Genomic DNA, 18333 nt, shown 5'->3' on the forward strand with positions numbered 1-18333 from the left:
CATCTGCAGTTCCTACCTACATGGTTTTAAAGTCTAGTTTAGTTTTGAGATGCATTGCGGAAACAGGCCCTTCAGCCCACTGAGTCCTTTGCAAACCAGCAATCCCCATAAACTAGCACTATCCTACACACTAGGGGTAATTTACAATCTTTGTCAAAGCCAATTAACCCACAAACCTGTACATCTTTGGAGTGTGGGAGGAAACCGGAGCATCCAGGAAAATCCATATGGTCACAAGGAAAATGTACAAACTCCATACGGGCAGCACCCGTGGTCAGGATCAAACCCAGGTCTCTGGCGCTGTAAGGCAGCAACTCTACTGCTGCACCACCGTGAAGTGATGGTTTTTGCCTTACTCATTGTTAAACGATACATGAACAGTATATGTTAAGAGAATGATATATATTTATAGAACAAAATTGTTTACCAAATTTCTAAAAGAGCTGCCTTTGTAATCAATAGGCATAAAGACAAACTATCCAGCCTATTAAATTCTGAGCATCAGGAAAATAATGCAACCCATTCATTTCCCTCTGTCAGACTAATTCTATATCAGGAGCTGACCATTTTTCTTCATTTCCTGCCCAAATCCCATGCCTCTTCTTTTCAACAGAAATTGACTAGGTCACTTTTGAATGGTTTCTGAGTCAGTAATTACTTCAAATGTATTTTATAAGTTGATGAATCTAAGTTTGAGGTTATTCATTAAGTTAAAATTAGCATCCATCATGTCCTTTTCATCAAATTGCACTTAAATTGTTGAAAGAAGGTCCTCAGAATTTTTATTGAGATTCATACTACCATAGCATGATTTAAGATGATGATCTCTGGGGTGCACATCCAGTACATAATTGTAATATTCGAGACATGTATTGTTTGCAATTATAAAAGATTGTCAGAAAGTTGTTAATACAATACAGTTAAGGCAGATAGCAATGTGCAGTTTTTTTTAATGTTAACAATATTTATTTCAGAGTATATAAAGTTGTAGAATGTTCAGGACAGCAATGTCAGATCAGAAATGCCTATAATCCACTGCAGATATCACAGCTCAATTGCAATTAAAATGTGAGGATTTTGAGTATAATGTTCTTTACTAATTATTTTTTAACACGTGCTGAGACTTGTATTTCTAAACACTCAGTTGGGAGTCGGCCTTTACACATTGACAAAAGAAGACAAAAAACATTCTGCAGACATCTCTCCAGTGACTGGTAATATTGTGGTTTACAGGCAGTAGCCTATTTTCTATTGGTGATAAAATGATTTACTGTGAGATCTATTTGTATCACGATTGTCGACTCTTCAGTGTTCTTTATTCCTGACACCCTTGACTTGCACCATTTGGAAGGTAATAATCCTGAGATCCAAATTGCACACAGAATTCTATAATGAAATTACAGTATGCATATAATTACTGATGCAACAGGCACTGCATTTATTAGAGTCCTTCAACTGACTTGATGAGGGCTAAGGTTATGTGCCTGCACGGCAGACACTATGTTCTTTGTGCCATGGTATTTATTACATTTAATTCATTGTTCATGATGTTTTTTTAGTATTCAAACTCTAGATCTTCAGTCTTGTAGTTGTTGTGATTTCTGCTCATGTCTTAGTGTGGGCACAGTAACTAATACAGAGATGATTAAAGTTCCCTGATATCAAGGTCGAATTAATTTTTGTTACACTGTTCCAGGAGTTAAAGAGCTAATATCAGGGGGCTGCTTAAATATCTGATATTTAATGCATATTCCAAAAAATTAAGGCAACAGCTTACTGGAATAAGAATAAAAGCAAAGTTAATCTGCCAATTATGCCACCTGCAGTACAAAATTACATGAAAGCAGATGGACGAGAAAGGTTTAGCTAAAAATAATATTCCTATGTTGGCTTTTCCAAATCGGAGTTACATGTGAAATTGCAGAAAAAAATGTTTAAAATATTAATCAGAAAATAAGAATCCATTTAAATTCCTACCAAGGCCAATATTTTGAAAATGAGAGATTTGCCTTTAAGTTCTTCTTTTCTGAGCATTATTACAGTGAAACAAATAGTTCGTACATGAAGCTCTAAATATATCTCAATATATATTTCCTAATATACCCATCTAGTAAGCAATATGCACTTAACTCCACACCATTGGGGACTAAATGTATATTCCTCTCTCTTAAAGTTAGAAAGTGGACAGCTCCATGGACTAAAATGTATCTTATCAATGCTATCTAGGGTAGTCTAGAGTCAAGAGTGTTTTATTGTCATGTGTCCCATTTAAAACAATGAAATTCTTACTTGCTGCAGTCACTTGCTAACTAACCAACTCCCCAATTTCTCCCTCACTTCACCCCCCCCCTCCTCTACCGATCCCCTTTACTACCCACAACCCCACCTGGACTCCCTCCTATCTCTGTCCTTCATTTCCTCCCCTGGCTTCTTAATCTGCAACTCTTCAAACCCGTCTCACACCTATTGTGCTTATCACTGGCCTTTGTTCCACCTATCTGCCTGTCAAAAAATCCCCCATACCTGTGTCGACCTATTACTTGTCACACTTTGTCCTGCCTCTCCCCTTTTTCAGCTTTCTTCTCCCACCTCCTACAATCAGTCTGAAGAAGGGTCTCAACCCAAAACATCATTTATCCATGTTCTCCAAAGATGATGCCTGACCTGTTGAGTTACTCCAGTACTCTGTGTCCTTTTGTGTATTAAGCAGCATCTGCAGTTCTTTGTTTCTGCTATTTTATTAAGAGTTGATTGGAATTCAACTCCTAATCTAACTGCACATTCTGTCACAAGGTTTGCATCGGACTCATCGTTGTTTCCAATGGCCCTGATATTTCATCCCAACTTCTGTGCTGAAAATATAGTTAGAGGTAGAGCATTTAAAATGCACAAATTTACCTCACTTTTTCTTGGAGCTATTGGTGTTGATTTAATTCCAATTTAATTTGAAAATCTGCATTTTGAGCACAACATATTGCTTTGGAGTGGGACTGTTGTGTATGCTTTCTGCACACACCATAGATGGCATCAGTCCTCAATCAAAGTTGATTTAATACTGATTCTTCAAAGCAGTGGTAAAAGCAATCTGCAACGTGCTGCAAGTGTAACTTTTTAAAATATTCCTTCACTTTGTTCGTTACCCATTTCTGATTGCCCCCGGATCGGTAAATCTTCCTAGGGAGTTTTTAAGAGACAACCATTTTGCTCTGATTCTGAAACAATATATAAGCAAACCAGATAAGGATGACTAATATCTTTCCTGAAGGACTTGAGTCTCTGAGTCATACAGCATGGAAACAGGCTATTTGGTCTACCAGTGGCCATCCATTTGTTTTAATTCCATCTTCCTGCAGTTGATCCATACCCTTTAATTCCAAAGCAGCACGATGCTCAATGCTCATCTAGATACATCTTAAATGTTATCAGTGACTTTGCTTCCATGCAGTGTATTCCTGGTACTCTCAATCTCCAGGGGATAAAGATCCCCTCAGATCCCCTTTAAATTTCTCACCCCTTACCCTAAACTATGTCCTCCAGTTTTATTTATCTCTGATTGGGGAAATGTACCTTTCCATTGACACTATTGATACCCTCATAATTTTACATACCTCAACCATGTTCCCTCTCATACCTCCTCTGCTCCAGGTAAAATCGACCTGGCATCTCCAGGCTCTCACCATAAGTGAAATGTTCCACGTCAGGCAACATCCTGATGATTCTTTTACTTCCATGAATCTGATGAGTTTTTCAGTCTAATTCTTGCTCACCATTCTTAACTTGTTTTTTGGTCCAATGGAGTAGATGGCATGATGGTCTACAAACTCACATCTAGATCATTCTTCAGGTTTTGAGAACCAATAAGGTAACTGAGCTACTAAGCTCTGGATTCCACATAAATGAACAGCCTTGCAAAGAAGACTGTCTGTGGCACTAACGGTGTCAGTAATCTTCAATTTGTTTATTACCAGTGGGTTTTTCTGCGCACGATCCTGAGAGGTTGTAATCAATCTAAGGTCGATAGACAATAGACAATAGACAATAGATGCAGGAGTAGGCCATTCGGCCCTTCGAGCCAGCACCGCCACTCAATGTGATCATGGCTGATCATTCACAATCAGTACTCCGTTCCTGCCTTCACCCCATATCCCTTGACTCCACTATCTTTAAGAGCTCTATCGAGCTCTCTCTTGAAAGCATCCAGAGAATTGACCTCCACTGCCTTCTGAGGCAGAGAATTCCACAGATTTACAACTCTGACTTAAAATATTTTTCCTCATCTCCGTTCTAAATGGCCTACCCCTTATTGTTAAACTGTGGCCCCTGGTTCTGGACTCACCCAACATTGGGAACATGTTTCCTGGCTTTAACGTGTCCAATCCCTTCATAATCTTATATGGTCCACTTCTGCAGAAAAGAGTTATGGAGGATTCCTATTCAGGACGATGCAAATCCATCTCTGTACCCTCAGAGAATACCAGACGTCATTGAGCGGCTGGGCTACATCAAATAATACAGAATTCTATCAGATCCTCTAGTTACAGGTTCATTCTGTAAATACCAAATTTGCATTTAATCCTATGAAATAGATTCTCATGAAAAATGCAAAGCATCCATCCAAATCAACAATTCATGCTGTTTCTTTGTGTTCCATCACCCAATGAGCTGGTGAGCATGTCCTTGTTCCATGCAAGTTGGTTGTTGCTGTTACCAATTGTACATCATCCCTACAATGTTATTGTGTGTGTTGCAATATGCCTACCATACTTGAATAAGCCGGAGCCTTGGAATGACCGTATGAAGCTTGGGTTATTGGTTAGTACTTCAGTGTACAGCAGAAGCATGAATGTAAGGCAGCAATCCTGACTAATTAGTATTTGTTGCATCTGGGCCTAATTGCATAATATTTTGGCGGTCTTGTCAGGCTCTTAGACAGGAACAATGATCACCTGCATATTTACTCAAGTTGCAATTCATTCATATCAATTTTCTTTCAGAGTGGTTTAATCTCTGACAAATATTCTTGATGCGAAATTTGGAGAAAAAAAAGAATCAGCTTTACAGAAAGTCAAGTTGTTGAAATTCAACTTAATGAAATTCAACTTAATGAAATTCAACTTAAATTGATCTCCTTATAGTTCAAGTATATGAGTCATTTAGTATTATATCCAAACTAAGCTTTCATTAGTCTGAGTATCTAGCTATTCACATTTCCAAAGTCCTTTCATTTTACTTTCAGCATTTAGCTTGAGCTCTTAAATGTCTCTGTATGTGTTGGATATAGGAAATTAATAGATGCCGCTAACAATTGGAGGAAAGCTATATTTAAATTATAGAGTTGTTAGCCTGTGCCTGGTTTTTACTGAAGATCACATCCAGTACATAACAAACTGTAAAGTTTTATAAATGATCTGGAATGCGTTGTCAGCAATATGTAGGAACATCTACATGCAACTAAAGTGTAATAAATGTCAGCATAAATTTTAATGAGTTTTAAAGCTTGTCTGAAATTCCTAATGAGCATTGTACGTGGCCCATTATTTCAAACGAGAGAATAACTGTCAACGAAATGTTCGTGTAATGTCATAGGTTTCATTAAAATATGGCTGAAGGCTGAGGGCTGGCTGACTGTAGTGTTAAAACACAGCTTGTTTTACTTATTTGGATCACACTTTGACAAACGACACCCACTTAACCAGCGTTTTCTATTACCTTATTCACCTACTTTAATGAATAATTTAACTTACATTACTTGTGGTCTCATTATCACCCTTGATATTCCAGTGAGTGATAGTTATAGCATAATAATTTCTGGCTACTATCAGCTGTATAGCTCGAGTTCCACGAATATTAATCAATGATTTTGAGTTGTGCAACCATATATCTATGGAAGATGGAAGCTGCCCTGAAGCAACTTGGCCTTTCTTTCTGGTTACAATCTTTTAATCTATTTTACTAAATCAGAATCTGTTTTTTCCTTTTCCTGAAAGCTTCTTTTCCAATGGGATTTTCTTTCATGACTGAAAATGTTACCCAAGAACAGGCTAGTTAACATTTGAGTCCATAAATAGTGAGCCCAGTTGGAATTTGAGTCCAGTTTTATAGGAAATCTGTTCAGTGATGAAGGATCAAAAAATGTCCCCTTCATCCATGTTAGTTTCAAATGATCAAAATAATTTAGAGGTAAGCAAGGAAACAAATTGAAAGAAAGTGACTGCTGAGTATTTTAAAAATAACCAGAGGAGACTGAGCAGAAACTACAGATAAATTGTTGTTGTCAGCCAAATACACTGATGGTTGCTCTGATGGTTTCCACTGAAGCTACACATGGATGCATGGGAGTAGCATATATTTCAAATAAATCCAGTGAATAATTCCGTCATAAGCAATAATTGAGTTTTGGGAATGAACAATTATTGTGAATTCAGCATTTTGCTTTGTTCGGTTCCTGGATTAGCTTTACATACCAGATGGATTACTAAGGCAACCAATTCCACCAGGACAGTCCAGCAGAGGTTTACCATGAGCACTCTCACCATGCAAAACTGTTTAGCTGAAAAGACTTAAGAACTTGGACCGAATTCATCTGCAACTGAAAATAGAGAAACATAATCAATCTTCTCCAAATAATGTATCACAAAATTCTGGAGTAACTCAGCGGGTCAGACAGCATCTCAGAAGAGAAGGAATGGGTGACATTTCAGTCTGAAGAAGGGTCTCGACCCGAAACGTTATCCATTCCTTCTCTCCTGAGATGCTGTCTGATCCGCTGAATTACTCCAGCATTTTGTGATACTTTCGATTTGTACCAGCATCTGCAGTTATTTTCCTTCTCCAAATAATGAAGTATTTCTGAATTGGGTGATTGGAAATTACTATTTCAGTTGCAACATATATTTTTATGCAAAGAGTTAAGAAAAATATCCCAAGCTAGGAATTAGGATGGTATTAGGAAATGGAGAATTACATTAAATTGTTGTTCTTTGTAACGAGGGAAATGTGATGTGCCTCAACTATCTGCATGAGAATGTTACAATCAACTGCAGAGGGTGTGGATACAAGGTCACTTGGGTTAATGGTACATCTCCTGTTGTAAAAGGGTATATGGCCCTGACACTATCCTTCTGGATGATAATTTGGTAAAAAATATTGAGTTAACTGACATTACATTCATACTGTTACTTGGCATTCTCAAATATTTGACTGAAGTAATTCCTCTTTCTATAGATGGTGCCTGACCTTATGAATGTTCGTAACATTTTCTCTTAGTTTCATTTCGGATTGAAAGGTGTTGTCACAGAATCAGTTGGAGCTCCTTGAGTTCTGAAGACCAGAGGGTGCGACTACTGACACTGTTCCTCTTCTTCTAAACACAGTAACTTAGTTAGGGAGATTTAAGCACAAGACCTTCGAGCTGTTTAGGCCAAAAATAAATGTGAAATTAGCAAATTCCAATAAAAATAAAATGAAGGAAATCAGGCAGATGAAATGTACACTGATCTAAGAATATGGGGGCAAGTGCCTCTTTTAATTGTGCTTCCCATTACTATGTCATGCCTGTACCACTCAGTTATAGTAGAGTAGGAAAATAACTGCAGAAGCTGGTTCAAATCGAAGGTATCACAAAATGCTGGAGTAACTCAGCGGGTCAGGCAGCATCTCAGAAGAGAAGGAATGGGCGACGTTTCGGGTCGAGACCCTTCTTCTCAGTTATAGTAGGTGGAGTTACTTCAGGCGCCCATCATATTTGGGTCTGAAGATGGTATTCATGTCAGATACCCCGAGATTTAGTAGTTGATTGATGGTCTCAAGGCTTCAGGTAGGTACCTGCGCAACTCTACTGTAGATCCTGAGCAAAGTTGGTTTTCTCCGGGAGCTCTGGTTACCTCCCACACTCTAAAGACGTAGAGGTTTGTAGGCTAATTGGCTTGGTAAAATTGTAAATTGTCTCGAATGTGTGTAGGATATTGTTAGTACATGGGGATCACTGTGCAGCACGGTCTCGGTGGGTCAAAGGGCCTGTTTCCATGTTGTATCTCTAAACTAAACTAAACTAAACTAAACTAAACTAAACTAAACTAAACTAAACTAAACTAAATTAATTTGATGGTGGGTGGCTTTGGAGAATGCACAGACGGAGCAGAATACACAGTTAAATGCAGGAGAATCCAAAGGGTTCATTGATTGTTTTTGTTCACACCACTGAATCAGAGAGTAGAAAGGTACCTAGATCAACAGGAAGAATGTATTTATTGATTATGTTGGAAGAAAAAGGAATTTTTTGTAGATGGATGTGATTGAATCCCAATTCTTTTCATGTCTTTCAGTGATGTTTTCTTGATTCGACACTGAAATCAGATAAATGCTGATGATAGTTCTTGCATCCATTCCACATTCTCAACAAAATGTTTGATTATTTTTTGTTTTATACTTAGGTTGTGATCGTAAGCAAAATCTATTTCCAATTTTTGCTTGCCCCAGGGGGTTAGAACAGTTTAATAAAGCCAAGGTGAAAGCTTGTCTGTTTGTGTGTTAAGAACAAGTGATTCTCAACTATAAACCACCCTTCTTCCTTCCAGTGTTCCCAATGATTCTCTTCTATAGGCACATGATACTTGCTCCTGGTACATGATAGGTCAGCTTTATTCATTTGCAGCATAATTGATCATACAGGGAGACACATTTCATAGATAATATACCATGAATTATTTGTTTTTGACCTCCTTAAATAGGGTCCTTGGATGGAGTTGAGGGGGGAGGTAAAGGGATAGGTGTTGCATCTCGTGCGGTTGCAGGGGAAAGTACCCGGGGTTGGGGTGCTTTGGGTAGGAAGGGATGAGTGGACCAGGGAGTTACGGAGGGAACGGTCTCTGAGGAACGCAGAGAGGGGAGGGGATGGGAAGATATGGCCAGTGGTGGGTCCCATTGTAGGTGACGGAAATGTTGGTGGATGATTTGTTGGATCCGCTGGCTGGTGGGGTGGAAGGTGAGAACGAGGGGGATTCTGTCCTTGTTGCGACTGGGGGGAGGGGCAGAGACCGTTCCCTCTGTAACTCCCTGGTCCACTCGTCCCTTCCTACCCAAACCACCCAATCCCCGGGCACTTTCCCCTGCAACCGCACGAAATGCAACACCTGTCCCTTTACCTCCCCCCTCAATTCCATCCAAGGACCCAAACAGTCTTTCCAGGTGAGACAAAGGTTCACCTGCACCTCCTCCAACCTCATCTATTGCATCCGCTGCTCTAGATGTCAACTTATTTACATCGGCGAAACCAAGCGCAGGCTCGGCGATCGCTTCGCTGAACACCTGCGCTCGGTCCGCATTAACCAAACTGATCTCCCGGTGGCCGAGCACTTCAACTCCCCCTCCCATTCCCAGTCTGACCTTTCTGTCATGGGCCTCCTCCAGTGCTATAGTGAGGCCCACCGGAAATTGAAGGAACAGCACCTCATATTTCGCCTGGGCAGTTTGAAGCCCAGTGGTATGAACATCGACTTCTCCAACTTTAGATAGTTTCTCTGTCCCTCCCGTCCCCTCCTCCTTCCCAGGTCTCCCTCTATCTTCCTGTCTCCACCTATATCCTTCCTTTGTCCCACCCCCCTGACATCAGTCTGAAGAAGGGTCTCGACCCGAAACGTCACCCATTCCTTCTCTCCCGAGATGCTGCCTGACCTGCTGAGTTACTCCAAAATTTTGTGAATAAATAAGTTCATCTGATGTATTTATACACGAGGGCTGTTATTTTTTTGTTCCTTTACACCCACTCTATACATCTGTTAATTGGTCCTTCTCCCTACGTACTGCACTAGTTACTAAAGTTATAGATTGCTTCTTCACGGTCCTCATTATGATTGGCATTTCTTGTCAATAGTAAGAGGACAACTGGAACAGAATATCCTTTATTTGATGGCCACAACTCTTGCCAAGGTTTTCTTATTATTAGCTCATGGCCCTTCAGGACATTCAACTGAAGTCACATGAGACAGAACCAGATAAGAATAAGTTTCTATGCCAATAGCATATTAGTGTGTAGTGTGCTTTCTGTACGACAGTGAAACACCTTCAAAATCACAATAAGAACATCAAAGATAGAAGCAAGAGTAAGTGATCTGGCCCTTGTGCATGTTAAATTATTCATAATATCATGGCTGATCCTTTCTGCATAATTTTCCTGCACTAATTCTTTGAATATATTGAGCATTGTTATTCCACAGTGTTGATGAACAGACAACTTCAAAGATTTACTAAGCTCCTAAAGAGGAAATTTCTTATCCCATTTCTGAATGGCCAATTCTTAATGTGGGACTCTATTCCCTAGTTCATTACACAACAGACAGTGGAAACAATTACCCTGTCATACCTCATAAGAACTTTATACATCTACTCATGTAGAGTGCCACAGTCCCTGTTTTAAACGTACTAAAATAGATCTGCATACTAAACTATTACATTTACAGTGATGGGTCAGTGGAGTAGCGGTGGAATTGCTGCCTCACTGCGTCAAAGACTTGAGTTCGATCCTGCCTACAGGTGCTCTCTGTACGGAGTTTGTAAGTTCTCCCTGTGACCGTGTAGGTTTTCTCTGAGCGTTCCAGTTTCTTCCCACCTTCCAAAAACGTGCAGGTTGGGTTAATTGGCTTCTGTAAATTGTAGCATGTAAGATAGAACTCGTGTACGGGTAATTGCTGGTTGGCGTGGTGTGCCGAAAGGCCAATTTCCATGTTGTATCTCTAAACTAAAAATCGCTTCAAGTTATATTCAAGAAATCAATCTGGTGTGCTTTCACTTCACACCTTTTATCACAAGTATACTTTTCTTTTGGTATTACACTAGGAAACATACTAGATACGATGTCATACATAATTGAAGCAGGATGTCTCTTTTTGCATTCAAAACATCTTACAATAAAGGCTAACTTGACATTTGCAATTCCAATTGTTTTCAGCACTTGCAAGTTAACTTAAAAAAATTGATGAACAAGAATCCTCAGAACATCAACATCTTTTAATCGCTCATCAGTAAAAAAATCATCAATATTTCAACTTTTGCTATTAATTTGGATAACTTCACATTTTTCATCTTCAAATTCCATCTGCAATATCCATGTACTTTCACGTAACCTACCCATATACCCCAACATGTCTATATATTCTCCTCCACATTGCCACACTGTTTTATCAATGGTTTTAGCAAAATCAACTTTTCATTTTGTTACTTAACTTTCATCTTTAAGCTACAATGGAAAGGTTTAACTTTATTTCATTGATTCACTTGTTTAGACTCTGAAATGACAGTAAAGAAATGTGGTCGCTGAATAGCCCTAACGTGACTTAATTATGGCTGCTGCAGATGTCCTTTCTGCCTTATTCACGATTACAACTTCTTCAACTATTGCTGGCTATTTAAATTATCCCTGATTGAAAATAGGACCTCACAGAGTGTAAGGTTACTTTGGATTGTGAATTTCAAAAGCTCCCATTATCATTTATATAATGTGATAACAGTATTAAAGATTTGGGAATTTGAAATGAATAATGCCATAAACTTAGACTATTGTATAAAAGAGATGAATGTCCATAAGTGAAAGCACTAATGAAGAATTATTTAATGGAACACAAATGTCAAAAAGATTTAAAGCCTTTAAAAATACTGAAAAAGAGAAAAAACACAGTTGACATGCAAAATTGTGATGGAAAAGATTGAGGAAGCTTAACTGAACAATAATGCTTATTGTTCTGAGCAATGGGGCAAGAGCAATTTATTTAAAGTTATTTAATTGAACATGTATGTAACTAAAGAGATAAATAACAGAGAAAGAAACATAGAAGCACAGCAAAATAGAAAATAAGTGCAGGAGGAGGCCATTTGGCCCTTTGAGCCAGCACCGCCATTCATTGTGATCGTGGCTGATCATCCACAATCAGTAACCTGTGCTTGCATTCTCCCCATATCCCTTGATTCCACTAGCCCCTAGAGCTCTATCTAACTCTCCCTAAAAAATTCATCCAGTGAATTGGCCTAGAATTCCACAAATTCACAACTCTCTGGGTGAAAAGGTTTCTCACCTTAGTTTTAATTGGCCTCCCCTTTATTCTTAGATTGTGGCCCCTGGTTCTGGACTCCCCCAACATCGGGAATATTTTTCCTGCATCCAGCTTGTCCAGTCCTTTTATAATTTTATACGTCGCTATAAGATCTCCTCATCCTTCTAGATTGTGTAATTCTTAGAGATTTATGTTTCCTGGGGGCTCAAAACAATGTGATTTATAGAAATACAAGTTAGGCCAAGAAGGAAATGGCTCAGTTTATTCCGAAATGCGTGGTATGCACAGGATTGTTACGAACTCCTCAAAAAGGAAGAAATCTGGTTGTAAAATAATTCTATTTAGCTTAACATGTGTGGCATCTAGACAATTTGGAACATACAATGTGATTAAGATGGGAATGTTAAAGTCAATAGCACATGGCTGTAGAGACTGTGAACGAAAGGAAGAATGTTGTATGGTGAAATGAGAGAGTGAGTTTTGCAGTCGCCATGAAAAGTTTAGTTTCGTTTAGAGATACATTGCAGAAACAGGCCCTTCGACCCACCGAGTCTGTGCCGACCAGTGATCCCCGCAGATAAGCACTATCCTACAAACACTAGGTACAATTTTACATTTGATACCAAGCCAATTAACCTACAGACATTTACGTCTTTGGAGTGTGGGAGGAAACCGAAGATCTTGGAGAAAACCCACGCAGGTCACGGGGAGAACGTACAAGCCCCTCACAGACAAGCACCCGCAGTCAGGATCAAACTTGGATCTCTGCTGATGTAAAGCAGTAGTTCTACCTCTGTGCCACCGTGTTGCCATTCAATAATGATGGACTACATTTATGAAATGTGAGAGCCATAACATTTAGCTTTCATGAAACAGGCCCTTCGACCCACCGAGAGCACTTGTAGGCAGGATCGAACTCGAGTCTTTGGTGCAGTGAGGCAGCAATTCCACCGCTACTCCACTGACCCATCAATGTAAGTTGAAAAGGCTTTAAAACTAAATTTAGAGAACGAGCAAATAAATACCGGAAAATAATTCACGGGAAATATGTTTTTTTTAAAGTAAGAACTGATACCTAATTGGCTACAAAAGTGATTCTTATGAACATCACTCTGAACAGAATATTCCTCATAATTTATAAAAGGAAACTGAAAATGTTATATGGTTGATTTTTTTCTTGTAACAACCTTGCAAAGTATTAGAAAAATAAATCAAACGTATGAGGTAATATTTCCAATGATAAATTCTTTGAAGGCAAATAGAAAGCAAAATAAGGTAGATGCTGAAACTTTTTAAAAAAAGGACATTTCTGGCAATGCTCAGCAGGTCAGGCATCACCTGGGCAAAGAAAGCAAATGTCAAGGTGAAAATCTTCCAATGGTATTTGCACAAAATAACTTCAAGGCTATTATCAGAATGTTCCACACTGTTCTCCAGAGACTTCACCAACTTCCTAATATTCTAAATAACATCAACCATTCATGGAATCACAGCAAAATCATTCAGTAAGTAACATTAAGTAATGCTGGCAGAGGTAAATGATCCTTCCTGCTGCTGTCTGTATGAGATCAGCACAAGGCCAATGATGAAGCTAGCCTTCATGATCTGTGTAATCTGTATATCTGCAGCTGCTAACACTTACATGTCATCCGTTGAACCCCATGCCTCCACTCTGTGTCAATGCATCGAGAGCCAGAGCAAGTTTATCATCCCTCGGTATCCGTAAGATATTGGATTTTTTAAGGCATAAAAGCTTCAAAATTCTGCTGTGATGCCCTGCATTTTAAGATGCAAGTAATAGAATTCTGGACAGAATATTGACTGGAAGATGTGACTGGGCTCTGTGCTGACACTTATGAAATCTGTAGCATCCTGACCCATGTGTGTGGTGCACTTATGCAGGGAGGCCATTGGGTGTGCAATCCATGATTAATATTACCCTCAATATTTCCTGGTGTAAACAGTTTGTTCATATAATGGCACAAGGGCAGACCATGTGTGACAGGTAGGTTTCAAGTTTTTCAAGGTTTCAAGTTTATTGTCACATGTACCAGTTAAGGTACAGTCTGAAGAAGGGTCTCGACCCAAAACGTCACCCATTCCTTCTCTCCCGAGATGCTGCCTGACCTGCTGAGTTACTCCAGCATTTTGTGAATAAATCGATTTGTACCAGCATCTGCAGTTATTTTCTTAAGGTAAAGTAACATTTGTCTTACCATACAGCCATACTAAGTGAAAAGCAACAAGACACACAACCACATAAAGTTAACATCAAACTGAGAACTAACGACTTACACTATCATTGTACGTGTTTTAGATTTTTGGGTAGAATAATATGTTGCGCTCATAATAATCGTGGGGAAGCCTTTTGTGGAATTAGCTTTTTGACTTTAAATATAATTGGGAGTACAAATGAGTATTGAGGGAAGAGAGTGTTGGGAGTGGCAGAAAACAATGGAGTGATAGGGCAGGATACTTGTTCAAAGCGTAGAAATAAATGATAATTTGAAAATTTGAAAAGGAAAGATTTTGTTGTGAAGTATGTTGTGAAGTATATCAAGTTCTGCTGGGGAAGGATTAGTCAGGGCAAGAGTAGACGGTCATTGATATGTTAATAATAGACAAACAAATTAGCTGGAGGTTGGTTCAGATGGATGTTAAAAATGATTTAATTGCAGGGATCGAAGGGTAATGTGATGATTTAGTGGAATAATGCTTCTTCAACCTCATTACTGTCTCCTTTACCCCATGGTTTTTTTGAAGTTTCTAACATGTTATTTTCTTGGTAATAAATCATTGCCCATATTTTGCCCGTGTGTACCTTTGCAACTTTGCCAATTGCTTCTCAGTTGTTCTCCCACTGTGGCTCGCTTTTACTGGACTGAGGTGTTTCTGGTCTCCTTTGATCATCCCTCTGATTTCTGTAGAATCAATTAAGCAACTTCCACAATTCTCACACCAACGCTGCTCCAATTCCCTCTGATATTCTTAAACATTGAAAAGTAATTGAAAATAATTATACTATTAAAATATTTAACGTGTTAAAAAATTAAGTGTCTATGGAACATTGCAAAATACTTATAGCAATTATATGTATTAAATTAACTCAATTAATTTTAAAAAACTTGGCTATGGGGAATTATTGTGTCCCAGTTGAACTTATCCATGGTTTGTGAATTGGTTATCTTCCATGCTATCAGTTAATGCCAGTCACACACAATACTATATTTAGTGTGCGATGCAGATATATGGGCTTTTTAAACAATGATGGGTCTAGTTTTGAATATCCTTAGCTTTTTATCTGGCACTTAGAGTAAATTAAATTGGATGGACACTGATATTTGTGATAATGATGAAATCAGGAAAAGAGGAATGAGATTTGTTCTCTTAACAATTCGATTAAGTATATTTTGCCTGTTCCTATATTGATCTAGTTGAGACTAATTTTAATTCACTTACATAGAGAACACAAAGGAAGAAGAGAGACACAACAAACAGTAAGCAAAACACAAGCTGCTGGAGGAACTCAGCTGGTCAGGCAGCATTTGTTGAAGAAAATTGACAGAATAAGTTCTGCCTTGAGCCTTCTTCAGACTGATATCCTCATCTCCACCGCATATGCTCCCAAGATGAGACTTTCCACTCTTGGATATCCAAGATGTCCTTTTCCTCCAGTAAACATGGTTTCACCCCTGCTGTTGTGGATGGAGCTCTTACCTATATCTCGCCTGTGTCCTGCAGTCCTTGCTTTCCTCTCCTCCCAGATAGAACAATGATAAAATTCCCCTCATCCTGACCTTTCACCTCAGCAACCAACAAATCATTATCCCACATTTACACCACCTTCAACATAATCCCACCACCAGCCAAATCTTCTCATCACCACCCCTTTTCTGCTTTCTTTAGAGACCACTTCCTTTCTAAATCTTTGGTTCATTCATCCCCTCCCACCCAAATCAGCTCCTCCCCAATTACTTTTCCCTGAAACCACAGGTCCTCACATCTCCTCTCTTAGGAACCCCAGCAAGCCTTGCAGGTGAGACAGAGGTTCACGTGCAACTTTTAAAATCTTGTCTACTGCATTTGATGCTCCCAATGTGGCCTCTTTTACATCGGGAAAACCAAGCGTAGACGAGGTGACGGTTCTGTTGAACACTGGCATTCTCTTCACCAAGGGCCGCTGGAGCTCATAGTTAGAGTCATTGGCACAACTTGGCCTATTGGCACAACTTGCCCACAGCGACCAACATGTTCCATCTATATTAGTCCCACCTGCCTGCATTTGTTTCATATCCTTCTAAGCCTGTCCTATCCACGTAATTTGTCTAAATCTTTCTTATACATTGCGACAGTACCTGCCTCAACCACCTCCTCCGGCAGCCCGATCCATATACCCACCACCCTTTGTGTAAAAATAATTACCCCTCAGGTTCCTATTCAATCTTCCCCCACCACACCTTAAAGCTATGACCTCTGGTTCATGATACTCCTACTCTGGGCAAGTGTTTGTCCAATCTATTTCTCTCATGATATTATATACTTAATCTCACAATTTTGTACACAGGGTACAAACAGTTGGTAATCATTATAAGTTCCCTTCCCAAACTGACTTTTCAGTTTTTAGCCTCCTTCATTGCCAGAGAGTAAGGCCACACACAAACAGAAGGAACAGCACCTCCTATTCTGCTTGGGAAGCCTACTACCCACAGTGCAGCTCTTCGATTTCAAGTAATACTGCCTTCCCCCATCCGCTTTCTCATGCTCCCCCAACTCTGGTAAAAAATAAATACATTTGTTTATTGTAGCAGTGTAGTCTTACTGAAGATAAAGCATGGTACCATGTGTGATATTAGGTAATGCAACACATTTTCTGAAGGTAGTTACAACTCAATAACTCTTTAGGGAGATGCTGCACTTAATTGTTTCATGATGGATACCCCTCTTGGTGACTGATTTTGTGTGCTAAACTCCAAGCCTTGAAGTATTTCTTTGTTTCACGATTGCAGTGTGCTTTCCACTTTGCACCCACATTGTCAGCTATTCCAAATAGTGCTAACAATTTAGTCTTTGAGCCAAGATAGACGCAAAATGCTGGAGTAACTCAGCGGCACATGCAGCATCTCTGGAGAGAAGGAATGGGTGAAGTTTCGGGTCGAGACTCTTCTTCAGACGTTAGTACTTGAGCCAATTGTACCTAATCCTACAGCTTTTTTTTTGCTCACAGATAATTGCATTTCCTTCTTCAGATTTTTTGCCATGTAACATTTCAAAAGTTGTTTCCTTAAAGAAAACAATAATCCAGGGTAAATGTGAAACACTTCATGCATTCTGTGATATTTACTGAGTTTCCAAATATGTCCTGTTCTGCCATCTCAGTTTTTATTACCATGTTTTGTTTTCATATTCTTTTGCAGAGACTATTCAGTCTAACAAATCCATGTTGGCAGTCAGAGCAATACGGAAAGTCCCATTCCCCCACCTATGTCAATAGACAATAGACAATAGGTGCAGGAGTAGGTCATTCGGCCCTTCGAGCCAGCACCACCATTCAATGTGATCATGGCTGATCATTCTCAATTAGTACCCCGTTCCTGCCCTCTCCCCATACCTGACTCCGCTATCCTTAAGAACTCTATCTAGCTCTCTCTTGAAAGCATTCAGAGAATTGGCCTCCACTGCCTTCTGAGGCAGAGAATTCCACAGATTTACAACTCTCTGACTGAAAATGTTTTTCCTCATGTCCGTTCTAAATGGCCTACCCCTTATTCTTAAACTGTGGCCCCTGGTTCTGGACAACCCCAACATTGGGAAAATGTTTCCTGCCTCTAACGTGTCCAAACCCTTAATAATCTTATATGTTTCAATAAGATCCCCTCTCATCCTTCTAAATTCTAGTGTATACAAGCCTAGTCGCTCCAGTCTTTCAACATACAACAGTCCCGACATTGCGGGAATTAACCTAGTAAACCTACGCTCACTACAGCCTATTGTCTTTCCCATACCCAGTGACCCTTTCTCCCTATCTACCTAACACTAGGGGTAATTTGCAGTAGTCAATGTACATACCAGCATATCTTTAAGGTATGAGAAGAAACTGAAGGAAACCCTTGTGATCCCAGGAAGTGTGTTTGAACCACAAGAACAGCACCTTGTATCAGGGTTGAACCCAAGATGCTGGAGCTGTATGGCATCAGCAATAATTGTTGTGCTACTGTGATGTCTTGGTTTCCTCCCCTCCATACCCCTTTTTATCCATGTTAATCCTGTTCTCAGTGTTGAGCGATTCACT

Source organism: Rhinoraja longicauda, chromosome 15 (genome assembly GCF_053455715.1).
Source record: "Rhinoraja longicauda isolate Sanriku21f chromosome 15, sRhiLon1.1, whole genome shotgun sequence".
Taxonomy (NCBI): Eukaryota; Metazoa; Chordata; class Chondrichthyes; order Rajiformes; family Arhynchobatidae; genus Rhinoraja; species Rhinoraja longicauda.